Raw genomic sequence first — 5,755 nt, 5'->3', positions numbered from 1 at the left:
CGGCCCGGACTATGGCTGTTTAAAGAATAAAGTTTTCTCTCTCTCTCTCTTTGCAGTGCCGGTTGTAGCAATCAAGGAGGGAATCAAAGTGCTCGTCGTTCAAGTTCCGAAGCAGCTTGCATGTCGTGCCCCGGCGCCGAATTGCGTGTTACCTTGCGGGTGCTTGTAAGAGTTCCTCGCGTGTGTCAAGGCTCGTCAAGGTTGGGGTTTGGAGCCCCTTGGTAATCAGGGTGGGAAGCAGGCGACGGAGTAAGCAAGGAGCCAAAAAGCTTCTTTTGAAGAGAGGAAAGCAGCTGGTCCGGGGGTTGAGAGTGATTGTGAATGAGACGGGTGATGTGTTGAGTAATGGCGGTTTTGGATGGCGTATTGTCCAACAGGTGCGGAAACATGTTCCATGCTTTCTTTGTCGTGAGGGATCGGTTCAGTTGGTCGCAAAACGTGGGCCAGTTTTAGTTTTGGAGATGTTGGACGTACGTGACCACCTCTTGTGTTAGTTTTGCGATGTGCCGTTTGAGTGAGCGGTTGTGCTTGTTGCGACGCCATCGATTCAGTAAGCCACGGCGGGCTTCCCACAGGTGGTCAAGGTGGGTATCGGCTGCTGGGAGATCCTGTGAGTATGATGTTCTTGGTGTAATTCTGTTGAAGGTCGGCCAGCTGTTGAGTCCATTCTTCAATGTCTTCCGTGGGTAGTATGTAGGGAAGGGGGGCTTTCCGGAGGGCCTCCCAATCGGTTAGTCGTGCCACTCCGGTGCGGTGGCGCGACGCATGATTGGAGACACATCGGGCAATTATGAAGTGGTCGCTACCCAAGGTGTCCGGCTTCTTTTCCCAGTCTATTTGTCGGACATGTCGTGTAAACGTGACATCGGGGATGGAATCCCGCGTTACGCTGTTGCCGAGCCGGGTAGCCTCGGTGAGGTCATTTTCCAGGATGAAATGGTAATTTTGAGTAGCGTGAAGGAGGACCGTGCTTTTCTTTGATGCGTGAGGATATCCCCACGTAACATGCGGTGCGTTAGAATCCCCGAGGAGTATGCACTGATTGTTTCCGGTGAGTCGGGCCACTGTATGAAATAGCTGTTCAACGGCCGTGAGAGGCTGGGTGGGGGACTGTACAGGTTCAGGATAAAGAGGCTTTTTTTCCGCTTATCGTGAGGGATGAGCTCTACCAAAACGTGGTCGATAGGGGACGCCGTGGGTATCACTTGGGCCGGAAGGGTACGCTTGACAAATATTGTCGTGCTGTGGGTTGGTGTAGGTGTTGTAGTCGCGCAGCGTGGGTGATGGGGTGTCCGTTTCTTGTAGTGCCAGTACGTCCGCGGGGTTGGTGGCCATATAGAGTTCAAGGGAGGGTTTCTTGCTTTTAAATGATCGACAGTTCCACTGGTATATAGTTATAGGGAGTTGCAATGTGTGCCTATGGGTCATTTTGTCCGTTTTGTTTTTTTGGCTTGGGGCAGGTGTTCGAGGAGGAGAGTCTGCTCAAGGGAGGACAATCGTTCCGTGACAAGACGGAGGGTGGCGTCGGCCGCCTCCGCGATCATTTTAGTGAGGGATGCCGTGGATTTTTCGGTATACTGCTCGACATATGGGACGATGCGGGCTGTGATTTGCGTGTTCGCACTTTATTCTACTTGGGCTCTCGTGAAGGTAGTGGGCGCCTCGGTAGCCGGCGGCGGTGGATGAGGTAGTGCAGCGCGTTCGGCTTCCAGTGCTTCCACTCGGCTGAGAAGTTTAGCGTTTTGTTCCTGCAGTTGTTCGATGAGATCGCGGGGTGGTTGTGGGACGGGGAGCGAGAGTGGGAGTGAGTGAGACGAGGTAGGGAGTGGGGGGAAATTGGGCGTGTCGCGTTGGAGGGAGGAGGAGGAGGAGGGAGGAATCTGCATTACATAGCGCTGACTAAACGACCACTAACATCGAGCGCCGGACTTTTAGACGCCTAATCTGACACTAAGGTGAGACAAATCGGACCTCGAAAGCCCAGATTGTCGGCCACGGGAAACAGCCAGCGCGCAGCGCCCGCTAGGCCTACTTTGTAGGCCTAGCTCTTTGGAACAACAACCGAGCCGCCGCCGTGTGACCATGTGCGACGCGCTATCACAGCCCGCACCCCAGATCACCGACATGGAACTCGACCAACTCAGTGGATGCACCATTCACCCTGATAAACCGTGGATCCAGCACATAAAAAACCGCAAGCCAACCAACGCCCCGGCCGCGCAAAGAAGCCCGATCGCCCATGTGCACCGACCACCTGCCACGCCGCTCTCCAAGACGGCGGCCTAGCTGTGATCCGCGCAACTACACGATCATCTAACCGACCGAGCGCGGGGCTCAACCTCACCAGGCTGACCAGCACACCACTCACCGAAGCTTTTGCAGCCAAATGTGAGCTCGACCTGCCGTCCTTCTATAAGGAAGTTACCCTCCATGTGCAACCGACTCAGAATGTGATCGTCGCAAGTACACCCGACCCTGACCTTGCCATCACTCTCATCAACATACAAACGCTTCAGATCTTAACAGTGTTTTACGAATTTGCCATATATATGAAGCCTCCGCCCGGAACCTGCCGGGGTGTCATCCACGGCCTGGAAGCCACCATTACCGACTCAAACCTCCACGACTATCTCCTAGGAAATCAGCCGGCCCTCATCCACGCACGATTCATGGGTCACACCCGCTCGGCGCTTCTGACTTTCCAAGGTAACCACGTGCCCTTCTACGTAAAGGGGGGCAGCGTCCTCCTCCGTTGCTGACCATTTCGCCGGTGTGTGCAAGTTTGCCGCGTGTGTGGTGAACTTGGACATCGCATGGACGTGTGTCCCCAACCTACTCTGGAGGAACGCACCACTTTTCTACGATACCCACAGCAACTCTTGGGTGTGCACTCCCCAACCACTCCCACAGGAGGATTTTGACACCCCACCCAAAAATATTCCACAACCACGAGCCCTCCGCCAAGGGATTTATACATACACCCCAACAACCCCCGGGAGGGCCTCGACGCCCCCTCAAAATCGACATTCTGGATAAACGCCTGGATAGACGCCGGCTTCATAACGCGAGGGACCCAGGTTCGATTCCGGCCAGGGGCAGCGTTTTCTTTTTCTTTCACTTCAACCACGATCATTTATCACCATCGTCAAAGAAAGTTGGTTTTCCTGCAGGGCGTATTGGCGTACAACGGCATCAGTGTAGTCACTAAAGCTTCGCTTTACAGAGCCGAAGGCATAACTTAATCGGTTTGCTGCATGGCGAGAGATGAACAGCGACGGTACAGGAACATCATCCTTCAAGGCGAGCTTACGGCATCGCTAACAGAGCGACAGTGCATGGGATCCGATGCTGTCAATCGAATGAAATACGCGCTCGGAGAAACCGCTTATTTATCCCCCGATGCGGTCGAACAGCTCTCCAAATGCTTTTGCACACGGCCCGAACACAATACAGTCACACGTAAACACTCTTTCCCGAGTTCGTGAGAACCGCGAACGAGTGTTTCTCAGAGCTTTGCCACACTACACCAACTCGTAGCACGCTCGAACAGGGTAGCGACGCACTGAATGGTAACACTGAGGCGAAGACCCGCCAAAATGCGCGCCTTTGCAGGCGCAATTTTTCTTTTAGTAAAAACAATGGGCAGGGAAAAAAAAAAACAAAGAGGTTTCTTGGTGTGTCGACTGCCGTAGCTGACCCCGTGCCGGCCACTTGTTAAAAAGGGAGCCCTTGTTTCAAAAATGGGCACTTGTTTAAACAATAAAAAAAATTAAAAACTGCAATATTGCTTTGAATGTCGGAAAAGCACAGACACTCACCAGGACACGCATATAGCGTGAACAAGCCCGCTCTGCAATTACAACATAGCCATAGCACGAGTAACGTGGCAGAAAAAGTCGTAGGCGTGAGCGTTTTGGCAGGAAGGCATGTATAATTGGCTGGAAACGTGGCTGATTCAAAATCATTTCTTTTCCATTTAAGCCTCTCAGAAGACATGACCATCGCTGTAAAATTACAGTGAAATGCTTATAACATTTTCGTTACAACTTGAACGTTTGCCCATTCAAACACACCCACACCCAATTTCTTGTAAAGGGCAAATGAATGGTCCCATTGCTACTGTGATATGTAACCGAAGAATATACAGGGCTGCTTTGTAAAGACTACAAAACATATTTTATACATGCTCAACCTGTCAGGTGCTTATATTACAACTGACTTTTTACCCAGCCCCACGATAAGTACACGCACTCGCATCACCCACGATGGGCGCGTCACAGCCTAGGGTACATCCTCTGGGTTATGCTGCGACAGCTGCTACGACAGAACGCCGTGTGGCTCTACTTTGGTCCAGCGAGCGAGCTACGACAACAAGGCGAGCCCCTAAGGTGCTCTGCACTTAAAAGTGTCTGGTTGTTTGAGTCCTCGATGCCAAGTGCAGATGCAGTGGATGAGATGCGTTAGCTGGGTTATGGCAAGATGCATTTGCGAAGGGGAGCAGTCCCTGAGCCATTGGCTTGAATTGTGATAACAATATGGACCATGGTCACTTGTGTGACAGGGGTGGAGGCAATAGTGACTGATGGGTCTGAGGTTGCTTGCAGGGTCGACTGTGGGTGCGGGCTGGGAGGACAGGATTTGCAGGAGGCACAAGCGAGGCCTCTTTTACAGGGGCACTCTAGCAAGTGGTCTATAGCCGGTATTCAATGGCGCGGAATGCATCCAGGCAACCAAGTGAGCACCGCCATATCTGTGGCCAAGCGTCTGTTGCTAGGCAATGTTGTGCGCACGGCCCGCAGATCAGGCACCCTTCTTCTCCTCCATTCAGCCGTGTGAGTGCGCCCACGGCCGGGCTAGAGCAGCGGTGTGCGCGCATTGATGGCGGAACTTTACGTCGAGACAGGGCTGCATTGTTCTCGCCGCCGCTGCGAAGGCCGTGTCAACACAGCGCGCGCCGCCGCTCTAGCCCGGCCATGGTGCGCCGTCACTCGTTACGTTGGGCTCCGCGGGATGGCAGTATTCGTCCATGCTAAGCATGACTGCAAAACACACGACTGTTTCACGTTACAAATTCTACCTCACCGAACGCACAGTATTCCCTCGAGTTCAATGTGAGTGCGATTAATAACATCTCTGTTGATGCCACCATTTAGAATCGGATTGGAACAAAGCAGATGACGCACGCTGGTGTTTTTTTTTCTTCAGCGTGCGGGCGCAGTGGCCAAAGCCGTGCTGTGTGCTTGCCGCATCGGCCATGTCTGGTGTTGCCAGGCGAAGAAATTGACCGCTAAACTTTTCAACGAATAGCACCTATAGCTAGTTGCAGCCCATCTGGTTGTTGGCTGGGCAACAAGCTAGCATTAACCCACATAGCTATATTGTCAAAGTAACTGGATTGGTACAGCAGTCAGCTTTGCAAGGAGTTTGAAGGCAATGTTAAAAAATAAGGGGGAGATAATCGAGCCTTGGAGCACTCCCTTGGCAGGTGAGTGGAAAGGACAGATTTGTAAGCAGATTTTAGTGTCACCACTGAGTTTGTGAAGTCAAAGTGCTGATTTAAGTAGCGAAGCTGCTGTAAATATGGCTGCTCTACTGATACATCAGCACTCTAAAGATAAAAACAAATATATTAGTGTTCAACATAACATATAGCACCGCACTAGCTAGCTCCCTGCTATGCCCACAGCGACACCATCTTACTGCAAATATTTTCACAAAGGAAATGGTAGTTCACGAGGTCACGAACACATGCAAA

Source organism: Haemaphysalis longicornis, unplaced genomic scaffold (assembly GCF_048455015.1).
Source record: "Haemaphysalis longicornis isolate Haplotype H1 unplaced genomic scaffold, Haemaphysalis longicornis Haplotype H1 scaffold_9, whole genome shotgun sequence".
In the NCBI taxonomy this organism is placed as follows: domain Eukaryota; kingdom Metazoa; phylum Arthropoda; class Arachnida; order Ixodida; family Ixodidae; genus Haemaphysalis; species Haemaphysalis longicornis.
Note: the sequence above shows the minus strand (reverse complement) of the source record.